The sequence below is a fragment of the Herpailurus yagouaroundi genome, unplaced genomic scaffold, assembly GCF_014898765.1.
Source record: "Herpailurus yagouaroundi ecotype Mexico unplaced genomic scaffold, PumYag 213, whole genome shotgun sequence".
NCBI lineage: Eukaryota > Metazoa > Chordata > Mammalia > Carnivora > Felidae > Herpailurus > Herpailurus yagouaroundi.
The window spans coordinates 12668527-12681226 of record NW_024412444.1 but is presented as its reverse complement, the minus strand read 5'-3'; the positions used below and the strand labels follow the sequence as shown (position 1 = coordinate 12681226).

The window sequence follows — 12700 nt, the reverse complement described above, 5'->3', positions numbered from 1 at the left end:
AAAATGGAATTCGAGACCCCAAGAAGATACCATTTCACATTATTCCACCTGAAAAATTAAGAAGTTGTACATATCAAACGTTGGCAACTATTTGGATCTCCATGGGATCTCTAACATGCCTGGGGGGAGTATAAACTGGTGTAGTGACTTCTGAAAGCAACTGAAAATTTGTCACATACCCTATGATCCAGGGATCACATTCCTAAGCATATAACCAAGAGAAATTATTGTATGTGAGTAGGTTTACTTAAGCCCTGCTTGTAGGGAGAAGAAAAACTGGAAGTAGTACTAAGTGCCATTGGCAGGAAAATGGAAAAATAAATTGTAGAGTGCTCACACAGTGGAATATAATGCAGCAGCAAAATTAATAACTATGGATACTATGGATATACAATACTATGGATAGTTTTGAGTAATATCGTATTGGCTGGGAAAAATCAAGTCCCAGAAGATCACACACAGTATGCTATCTTTTTTATAATGTTAAGAAAATAAAACCAACTTACAGTTTAAATATTCATACATATGTGATTGACTAAAGTATGGTGATAGTGAACACAAAATCTAGGGTTATGGGCATATATTAGAGAAAGGCTATGGGCTAGGAATGGGGAAACCCATACAGACATACAGTTATACTTCATGATCTGATGATTCCTGGTGTAAGTATTAAGTCCATATACGTATACATGTGTGTGCATGTATGTGTACGCATATGTCTTGCATGTTGCATGTACCAATGATGGTAGTATGTCATGAATCAAGAATCCTGGTTAAACCAATTTTATAATCTGAAATCCATTAAAATACATATGAATGAATGTCAGGCACTATGTTAAAAACCTTACGCTTTCTCATTTAAATTGTCACAACAATCAAACAAGGTAAGTGCATTTTTATCCCCATTTTACAGATTAGGCAATTGAGGCTCAGATAAAACATGTACCTTGCCAACATTCTATGGGAAGTGAGTGTCAGGATTTACACCAAGGCAATTGGACTCCAGAGCCACGATTTTCTAAACTGCTATGCCACAGCCTTCTCAGACTCTTTATTGGTTACCTGCACTATCCAATATTGTTCTTACTAGCCACATATGGCTATCTGAATTGAAATTAAATGAAATTTTCAATTCCATTTCATGTTGCACTTGTCATATTTCAAGTGCTCAACAGCCACATAGAGCTAGTGGCCAGCCTCCTGGAGAGTGAAATGGGGAACGCATCATCACAGAAAGTTCCATTGGACAGCCCTGGCTTAGATGGTTGCAGACCCAGGAACATAGCTCAAGTTGACTTATCTCTGGTTCAGTCCTTTTCCCACTACTCCACACTTCTTCCCAAACGCAGAATCTCAACAGCTCAGGAAGGTTCTTAGATATCCACCCTGCGCTGAGCTAAAAGGGCACCAGGGGATCTGGGACTACCTGATGAGGTGGCCAGCTTTTAAAACTAGCCTTGTGCTCTACACTGACCATTTTTCTTAAAAAATGAGAAACTAAAACTTCTGAAACACAGAAATGTTCAGCATGTGTAAATAGTTACATAAGAGAAAATAAAAACTTGCTACAACACCTTCAAAGAGCTGGCCTTATTATAAACACCAAATTTTTATCATTCCTTCAAAATTATTTCTCCTATTAAATGCAAGTTCTTCCATCAAAGCCACATTTGCTCGTTTAGTCAACCGCTCTCCTAGCCCTGGGCAACATACGCTTTTCCATTTCTTCTCATGTAACCCTCTTGGCTACTGTGAATGCTACAAAACCCACTTCAAAGCATGTGAGAGGCGGGAACAGGATCTACAAGGCCAAGAAGAAAAGCTTCCAGGGATGGGATAAGATATGAATTTTGTAGAGCTAGATGAAAGCATTTATGAATATCTTTGCAAATGCATCAGCACAGGCAAACTGCAGAAGAAACAGAATGAAAAACAAAAATAAAAGTATGTCTTTGGCATTCCAAATGCCCTTCCCAGATACCTGATTATTTGAGTGCCTTAAAATTCATGAAGATACAAGTTACAAAAATGCCCTTTGGTTATTAGATATGAATCATCAAATCTTCAAGATCACTTCTCCTTCTGATTCTCCTGACAATCCAGCAAGGTGCACAAGGCTGCATGTTCATCTCGCAGGTAAGAAAAACACAATTAGGTTTGCAAATTGGCAGAGATATAGGGTCAAACAAAGATTTCTTGCTGCCAATTCTGATGAGTTTTTGCTATACTCAAGCTGCATTGTACTTTATTTTTATTTTTTATTTTTATTTTTTATTTTTGCATTTTGAAATGTCAATCAGATTCTCTTCTCTTTCAGTTTAAGCCCACCGTGGCCAGGCTTAAGTAAACAAAGTCTTTGAAATCCATAGCTAGGGCATGAAATAACTACAAAAATATAAGAACTGGCTGATGTGGTCAACCTTTCTATGAAAGGAGCTATATAGCAGATGACAAATTGTAAGATATATGTGGGCAGGTACATGTGGGCTACTTATTTATAGGCTTACATCAAAGTTGGGTGGATATATGGCCCTACTCCCCTTTCCCTGTGTCCCACGTGAGAACATTTTTCCTGGCCCTCTTCTCTCTATCAAACACACAAGCGTACAGCCCATGCTAAGACTGTATGGGATCAGTGGACCCCATGCAATGACAGCAAGTCATCTAACATAGGCGTGGTGTCTGTCAAGAGGTCTGCTCTGCCCTGTGCACCTCTATCTGCTTCAATCCTTCTAATCCTCGAGGTATAAGTTCTGCAGGTGTCACTTTATCCAGAAGCCTCCCTTAGCTCCTCAGGACTACTGACCCTTTCCATAGCAGCTGCCCACTCTCACTGGGAAGGTTCATTCTGTTCTAAACCCCTGTTTAGTCTGTCTTTGCCACTAAAACTATGAGTTCCCGGTTGGCAGGTTCTTCAAGTGCTGGATCTGGGTTTAACACAGAGTAGCCACCAGTAATGTTTGCTGAACAACTACTCACTGAAGTAATGTTTGTTTGTCCGTGTCATGGATACACGAACAAATGATCTAACAAGTAGTTCCAGCTTTAATCAGGGTTCCAATATGGCAGCGATGTCCTCGTAGGTATTTGCTTAAGACACTTGCTCTCTTAGTGGGTGTGACAAGCAGACTTTTTGGTTCCCTGGTATCAGATCATGAATATGTTCATGATCCGGCATAAAAACTTTACAGGTGTAATTAAGTTGACTTGACTCTAAAAGAGGCAGATTATCCTGGATTATCACAATGGGCCCAATGCAGTAATTTGAGCCCTTAAAAGCAGAAAAAGAATTCAGAAGAGGAAATCAGAAAGATTCAAAACATAAGAGTTTGACCTGCCATTGTTGGCTTGAAGATGGGGGGAGCTATATGAAAAGCATGAGAAGGAAGTTAATTCTGCCAAAACCCCAGGAGCTTGGCAGAGGAGTCTGAACCCCAGATAAGAACTGCAGCCGCAACTGATATCTTTTTTTTTTAATGTTTATTTTTGAAAGAGAGAGAGAGAGAGGGACAGAGGGTGAGCAGGGCAGGAGCAAAGAGAGAGGGAGACACAGAATCAGAAGCAGGCTCCAGGCTCCGAACTCTCAGCACAGACCCCAATGTGGGGCTCAAAGTCACAAACTGCAAGATAATGACCTCAGCCAAAGGTGGATGCTTAATTTACTAAGCCACCCAGGCACCCCAACAGATATTTTGATGTTAGCCTGGTGAGACCCTGGGCAGAGAATCCTACTGTGCTGTGCCGTGCCAGAATTCTAACATGTAAAAACTGTGAGATAATAAAGGTGTGATGTTTTAAGCTGCTACATTTGTGGTCATTTGTTATGGCAACAATAGAAAACTAATACAGGGGCTTTCTCTAGAAGCAGAAGACCCTCAGACAGAATTTGACTTCAAGGCTTTTTTTCTTTTTAAGTTTCCTTATTTTGAAAGAGAGAGCATGAGGAGGGGAAGGGCAGAGAGAGAGGTAGAGAGAGTGAGAATCCCATGCAGGCTTGCAGAGCCCCAGATAGGGCTCAAACTCATGAACTGTGAGATCATGACCTGAGCCAAAACTAACATTCAGACACTCAACCAACTGAGCCACCCAGGTGCCCCTGACTCCAAGTTTTTAGCTAGGGAGATAATCACTAAAGAGTGGTATATTCGAAAGCCAATACAATCCAGTTACCACTGGGGGAACAGGGGCTCAGTCCTTCTGGGGACCTCTAGGAAACCTACAGAATCAGCTTTAGTTATCCTCTCTGAGGGTAGGTAACCAGAGCCCTGATCCACCTGCTCTCACCTGCCATTGGTAAGACCTGTTCCCAGAGGCATTAATTCTCTAGCACCTCTGGACTTTCTATAGTTCCTTCTGCCTTGCAGTCTCTACTCTAAAAGAGGAAAGCGAGGCACCTGGGTGGCTCAGTCAGTTGGGCATCTGACTTCGGCTCAGGTCATGATCTCGCAGTCCGTGAGTTTGAGCCCCGTTTCAGGCTCTGTGCCGACAGCTCAGAGCCTGGAGCCTGCTTTGGATTCTGTGTCTCCCTCTCTCTCTGCCCCTCCCCTGGTCATGCTCTGTCTCTCTCTGCCTCAAAAATAAATAAGAACATTAAAAAAATTAATTTTAAAGGAGGAAAGCAATTCTGATAAATGAACTTCTCGAAAAGCAGTACAAGCTGGGGTTGCTATGCACTTAAAGGAGGACTTACAGAAAATGGGAGATATTTAACCTTCTCAACAGTAAATCTCAAAAGAAGAAATTTTAGTATTATACCTATAGGAGAGGCTTTCTCAGCCTCCTTACTACAACTCCCTACTATGTCCACTGGCAAGGCTTATCTGTCCTGAATCCTTCTGCCAAGTGAGCATTTACCAATGACACAGCTTTATGAACACAGATGTGAGCCCTATCAGTACTGTGCTCTGTGTGGCCTCTCTCCATACCATTGTGCACATCTTTAACCACTTTGGACTTCCCAAATGAAAGCCACATTATAAATACAGGCATTGTTCTCATTCCCTAGTAATAATGGTAAGAAGTCCAAAAACAAAGACTGAAATCTAGTGCTTGGGGACAGTCTGAGGACGCAAGAAACCCAGGGAGGAACTGGTTTTTCAGCAGAGGCATAATTACCTCTCTGTCAGATACAATCTCACTCCCCACATGATTTCCATTATTTCAAGACAATTTAAATCCCACCTTTCCTCAGACAAAAGGCTGCGATTGCAAAACAAGTAGCTTCTTACAGCAAGAATGAGTGGTATTGTTCTACAGAACACATTGTATCAGAAAATAGTACCTTAAGCAAGCAGAGCTGGCCAGGTGGGAATTCCTTATACAAACTGTGAAAGGGACTTGAAAACATTTGCTGGTGTGCAGTGTATGTGGTACAGCGGAGACACTTGCTTCTTGCATGTGGCAGGACTCTAGAATATCACGGTGGAGCTAAAGTTCAGGCATCACTTAACACTGGATGCTTCAAGTCCCACTTCTCAAAGACAAGGTTTGTATGACACGAGGGGTCCGGTACACTGGTGCCCAGTACATTGGTACTGTTTTTTGTTTTCTAGGCCCTGAGCTAGGCATCATTTATGTAATATTCACAACCATATTCTGCTATTATTACTACCCCCATTTTATAGATGAGGAAAGTGAGGCTCTGAAAGGTTAGCTCATTTACCTGAACTAAAGTCACGAAGAGCTAAGATCTGAACCCCAGGTCTGACCTGCTACTTTGGTCCCTGCTTCAAACATCTCCCAACTTTCTGTGTTTCACACAGTGCCAGGCACCAAATGGCTGAGTGTTTCAGCAGCCTCCTGGATAAGCTGCCTCCTGCCAACCCTGGCTGGTGCCACAGCATCCACAACTGTACCCTTTTGGAAGCTCACCCAATGAATGGGCAGCCTGCAGCTTATCAAATTCAGTCTCACTTCTTTTACTCAAGAAAGCACTTCAGTTTGCAAATAAGTAACATTTATGTTGTTATGAGAATAACTTTGAATCCATTCTCATATATTAAGAAAAAGTCAACTACTCCCAAACCTTGGTTGAGGCAATGTTGTGTAATGGTTAAGTCCTTGGGCACTGAAGCTGAGAGAACTTTGAGTTCACCTACTTGATTCCACCAATTACAGCTAAGCGATATGTGGAGCAAAGCAATTAAGTTCTCTGAATCTGTTTTCCCATCTGTCTAGTAGGCTATTGTATACTATCTGCTCATGGGAATACTGTGAGGATCAAATAAAATCCTACACATAAAGAGCTTTGCATTATGCCTGGGACATAACAAGCTGTCAATAAATGTTCATCTCACTGTCATTGTTATCACACTATTTTCCAGTTCTTTGTTATTACTGGCAAACCTCTGATTTGGACACAGCAACTCCAGCTAAGTCACAAGAACTGCCTTCCAGTTCTCTCACTGGATAAAGGCCCAGACTTGGCCTCTCCTTGTTGACCTTGTTGACCTTTAAGTCAGCCATCTGACTGCTTGTCACTGCCTCTTTCACAGGGCACCACACTTCTGGGGGATCGTAAGTAGGATTGAAGGTCTGCATGATGGACTGTCAAGTGGAATTCCTCTTCTCTGTTGGCAAACCTGCCAAGGCCCTTCCCGAGGTGCCTGGGAAGAGACCATACCCCGAATGTTCCAATTCATTACAGTGACATTCATGAAACATATTCTGTACCCCAAGTTCCACACTCAGAGTTCAAACCTCACAGTCCAATCAACCTGGTCCCTGCCCTAGAGGAAAGCATGGTGACATGCCTTTCATTTTGGCAGCATACAGCAGGGCCCTTAAAGAGCACACAGACCCTAAAAACTCATATTTAAAAAGCAGAACTATCAACTGTTATGCCTAGATGAATGCTTTCAACATAAGTTTGTTCCTGGATCAAATAGTGACAATCATCCAATGTCATTACACTGGTAAGATTTCTATGAAACACACAGTACAACAGCACAATAATCCTTCTTTTCCCAAAGCACAGAAGCTGATCTTTGGCTCCGATGGACCCAGGCTTAAACTCTGGCTGGCTTATTGCTAGCCAGGCCACTCAGCAGGTGAGCTAACCACATAGGCCACATTCTCATCATCTGTAAGATGATGATATCAAGACTACCAAACTCAGAGGGTTGCTGTGTGTATAAAGCGCAACAAGGCCACTAAAGCACTTAGCAATGCACCTGGTGTTCAAAAAGTATTAGAAATGTTTCTTCTTATTAAAGTTCTTCAAAACTCACCATGTAGATTCACTGGCAAAAAGTCAGCAAAGAAATTACCAAAGGATTTAGAAAAGGAACAACAGGCTTATACTTCCTAATGAAAAGAATTTCACAGTAAGTGCACATATGCAAGTCCCTAAATGTCCCTGTGTCCACTTGGGCTCATGGGAAGAGATGGATTTTTGCAGAGACCAGGGTATATACTTCAAGGTCGGTACTGGTGCCAGCCTATGTGGGTCACCCCATGGAAATTCAGTTTTCTGCATTAGCCTTTAATGGTCCTCCTCTGCTGGGCATTTTGGGCTATGGTTTGAAGTAAATGCACTCAAATAAACATGTTTTGGTGCCAGAACTGCCATGGGCACATACCTTTCTTTCGATGGTCCTGGGAAGTGGTTTGTTAAACTATTGTTCTCGATTAAAAACTCATGTGTTTGTTCAGTCCAATATGGGTCGCCGCTTTGAGTGAAAGATCCCCTTGACATGGCAAAACCTCTACTTGTGACAAGCTGGTGCCAAGTATGTCTTAACCAGACGCAGGCCCGGGTTTGATTAGCAGCCACCGAATTCCATGTAAAATCAGATAATGATGGTTTTTCCCCTCTCTGCTGAGCAAATATCCTCAGCTTTTAATCAAGTCTATATATGAAAAACCTCTATATTAATAGCTCCATGAAGTACAATGGTTTTAAACCTATGGTTCATCTCAACTTTCCTGACCTCTGAATGTTTAATCTGAAAAGGACCTGAGCAATACAACTAAAAATAAAGGGACTACAATATTTATTTTGGCAGATACCATAGAGATACAAAGGAAGGACATGTGGTGAGTGGAAATTCTCTACCACACACGGCGGGAAGAGAAAGAAAAGGCTCTGGAGCCTATTTTGTTTTCCCACTTGTGGGATAGCATCTATTGGATAATGATGATATTAAGACTGCAAAGACACGTGCCGCTTTGGAACGCTGCATCAGACTCCATGGCTGTGCATGGAAACCTCCTTCTCTGCCCCTTTGGATGTTCAAAGGGTCCAACTGCAAACCTGGGAAACATGAGCCTTTTCAGAGAGACTGGAGTCTCAGCTTGGGCTTCTTTTCCCTTCTTATGGGCACAATTTGGGTGTCTGCAGTTAATTATTTGCAGGTGCATTTCTGCTGCATGCAATGGAGTCCCCAGTTAGGCTCTTGCAGGTGTAATTAGCAATTTCCACCTCACTTTGAGGGGGCAAGTGGATAATTGTGTCCACGAGGTGGTCATAGTTCCTGTCCAGGTTGAGTAGAATGCTCCACTGCAGACCACTGTCTGGGTATCCGGCTCTTTGAGACACAATGCTGGGCATTTAGGAATAAGTGTCAGGTGTGCATCTGGAGTTTAGAAGTGAGGCCCCACATAGAGGGTTGGCTTCGGGGTTCTCTGAGACAAAAAGGATAAAAGCTCCGGGCTGAGGACATTGAGCAATTCCATAAAATTCCACAGAAGTGGACCAGAGTTACAGAATTAACCTTTCGTAGATCAAGAAGATCAACTCCGTGAGAAAAACAAGTCTCTATTAACTTTGCAACAAGCTTTATACTTAAAGAATTTTCATATAAATCATCTTGTGTGAGCTCACATACTTAAAACTTAAAGTTATAATATTCAAAATTTTAATAATAATAGTACTTACTGAGTGCTTACTGGGCCAGCTGTTATCCTAAGTGTGTGTGTGTGTGTGTGTGTGTGTGTGTGTGTGTGTGTGTGTGTGAATGTTTGTATATGTGTTCAATCAATGCTCTTGAAACACCACTTTAAAGAATTATTATACCCATTTTAAAGAATATAAACTGAGGCACAGGGAGATAAAGTAACATGCCCAGGGTGACAAGACTAGTAAGGAGTGGAACCAGATCTCAAAGCCAGGCAGGCTGGTTACAGGGCACTACCTAGCTTGCTACTCAAGATGAGAACACTTTCAAATGAGAAGATGGAAACAGGTAGTTAAGAATTTGCTCTGCAAGACACTACTAGATCATTCATTTGTGCATCCATTTATTCATCCATTTAACAATTCAAGGAATATTCATTGAGTGCTGTGGTCCAGCACAAATGTCAGGTAACTGTTTTATAACCTACAATTTTCCCTAGCCGCTTGATTAATGTGGGGGAAATTAAAAGAGAGAATGAACAAGAGAGAAGGAAGGAAAGAGAGAGTGAGCAAAGGAGAGAGGTAGGGAGTGAGACATGGAAGGAGAGCAAGAGTTAGTATGAAGAAAAAGGAGAAAGACAAGCCTTGAAAATTAGTTTGCCTTCTGAAAACAAATCCCTTTATGAGAAATGGGGAGAAGCCATATCAACCAACCACTGGGATTATACTAAAGAATGTTGTGTCCCCATTTGTGTATTTCTTACTTTAACAATAAGAGCAGGCATTCTTTGGGACTGTCAAAAACTAGTCCCCACGTTGAAATCTGAAAACCAAACAGACCCTGGCTCCCTGACCTCTGTGGCCTATGAAAGGGGTAATTCTGAGTGGTTGCATTCTGGGAAACTCAACCAATACATGTCAAAGAGCTTGAAGAATCTCTGGATTCAGTGATGAAGCCAAGACTGCTGAGCCACATTCCACTGACACATTCTGTATTGTTGGGTCTGACCCAACTGTATTCTGACCAACTGTATTCTGTCATCTTATTGAAGCACATTAAAAAAATTTTTTTTAATGTTTATCTATTTTTGAGAGAGAAAGAGAGAGACAGAGACAGAGCATGAGCAGGGGAGGGGCAGAGACAGACAGAGACACAGAATCCAAAGCAGGCTCCAGGCTCTGAGCAGTCAGCACAAAGCCTGACACGGGGCTCAAACTTATGAGCCATGAGATCATAACCTGAGCCGAAGTCAGATGCTTAACTGACTGAGCCACCCAGGCACCCCTTGAAGCACATTTTAATAAAAGCATAATTACATATTAACCTATTGTTGGGATGAGTGTCTCAGACTGAAACAGAAGATTAGCAGTAATGTTTCCAAAAGGATGAACAAAACTTGGGAGAGCACCAGAACTAAAAGAAACCAAACCATTGTTTCTTGATGAGGTTGATGGTCATCTATAGTGACCACTCAATGGTCACTGAGAGGTGACTCAGTGTGCATGCTAACTTTTCCTCAGGGACCATCATTCAATCCTCATGACAAGCCTATGAATTGCTATAAATCTATGAACATAGTTATAAGCTAATACATATTGAGAGCTTCCATGTGTCCCACACCATGCAAAGTTCCATTAAGAGATTATCTGATGATGGAGAATATCTCACAATAATTCTTTGAAGTAAATTCCATAGGCTGAGGCTTAGGAAAGTCCAGCACTTGCCCAAGACCACACAGCTAGCAAATGGCAGAACAGAGGGAATATGTACACTTGGATGCTTTCACACTCTGCTGCCAGCATGCACATGGAGGTGGTTTGAAATGGATCTTTCCTTTGATGTTTCTTAGGACTTCACTTAAAACTTCAAATATATTTTCTTTTCTGAGACAGTGTTAAGGACACTTCCACTATATAAAAGTCTGCCTTGCTTTACTGATTTCATTAAATAGCTAGGCATTTATTCTATTGGCTTAATGTAAAGCCATGCAAGAATACATGTTGGCTGTCCTTTCTAAAATGCCCTGAGATTTGAACTTGGCATAGGGCAGTCAGTCAGGAAAATTTGAATATGGTATGATGATAGTCATCCAAAATAATGTCTTTTTAAGGTCTTTATTTATTCCACAAAGAATTTAAAATAAAGTAACATGTGGGCCCCATTCCTGAAATTCACACTGTTACAAGATAATCTCCAAGTCACTCCATTAGAGTTAAAACTTGTTACATCTCTTTAGTTAAACTGCTCTGCTTTACCATGGATTGCATGGCAATGAAAGTAAGATCTGAGTGCCCCTATCAGTGAGTTTAATTGTTTTCTCATCCTCATCACTGGCTCTTACCACCAGTCAGACAGTTCTTGACTCGCAGGAATTATTAACAGCCGTTACAGTACCCCAGATTTTCCATGGCAAGCCCCTTCCTCCCTCCCTTCTTGCACCAATCAAATATGGCTTTGCCAGTATCATCTTTACTAAACTGATGAGGTCAAGCACTGTGTACTTCCTCTCATTTCCATTTTAAAAGATGTAAAGAAGTCACTTGGCCTCTTTGTGCTGAGTTAGTAGACCAAAACTGGGTCCATTTTAATGAGACATCTCATTAAATAATTGAGATGGCCTTCATGAGAAAGCTGGCCATCAGCAGTCACCCATCTGAGTGATTTGAAGTGAGAGAGTTCGCAAACTGCTCCAGGACCTTAAATTTCCATCATTAAAGCTGGACTACATGTGATACTTTTTGGAAATGCCAATATCCTCACAGAGGAAGCACTGGCTGACTTTGTAATGGACAGCTCTTGTCTTTGCTGGCCCAGTACCCTTCACACTGGCAAATGGCCTTATCATGCCCTGTTGTCTTCATAACATCTCAAACATGGATCCTACTTCTCCCTGCCTCATGCTGGGCATTTTACCCAGCCTGTGTCATTCATAGTGCATGCCCCACCCCCTCACTGGCACAACAAATGGTTGGTTCAGAGGTATGTCTAAAACCCAAGAAGTGCCCAGTAAGAGATAATGCAAATTTGGGACTACTGCTACCCACTGCATGGAGAAAACCCATCCCTAACAGGAGACAAGAAAGCTACTATACAGGGGGAAGATAGCTAACAGACTACAGGAGGAAAAGGGCCTTGATGACTGTGCTGGAGTACTGTGTCTCTCCAGCTTCTCTCAGGTATGAGGACCAATTAATTCCCTTTCTGACTTAAACTACTTTGCATTGAGCTTCTGTCAGCTGTAGTGTACCAACTAGTAGAATGTTTCATAAGTAATTTGGAACTGATTTTATTTAAAGTTAAAAAGGACCTAAGAGAATGAGAATAACAGGCAAACATTGACAGAGAAGGCACATGGTCTAAATGATGTCTTCTACAGGAAGTTGGATAGATTCAGGTCTTAGGGATCAGCAACAGGTTCATAGGCATGCAGCAGGAAGAATTTTTGGAGAGTAGTACAGAAAAGAAGAGCAGTATATGGAACAAAAAGTAAAATATTTTGGTACAATCACTTTGGAAAATTGTTTTGCACTATGTACTAAAGCTGTAAGTATATATATCTATGACTTTTACTTCCAAGAGAAATATACATATATACTCACAAAGGAAACATACTACAAATACCAGCATTGTTTGTAATTGTCTGAAATTGGAAACTGTCTAAATGCCTATCAAGAAAAGAATGGACACATGAAATATGATCTAGTCATGCAATGAAATACTACACAACAAGAATGCATTAATTAATAGACTGGATAGACACAACATGGATGAATCCCATAACATAATGTTGAGTTAAAGAGATGGACACAAAGAAGTACATATTGTATGATCTCATTTATATAAAGTTTAGCAGGCAAAACTAA

The 12700-nt window shown here is 41.4% G+C and overlaps 1 protein-coding gene across 17 annotated transcripts in view; it reads right to left on the bottom strand.

Moving 5' to 3' along the window:
* The window catches only part of ERC2 (ELKS/RAB6-interacting/CAST family member 2), a 939781-nt gene that overhangs the window by 292885 nt on the left and 634196 nt on the right, over positions 1–12700 (bottom strand). The gene's annotated exons all lie outside the window — the stretch shown is intronic.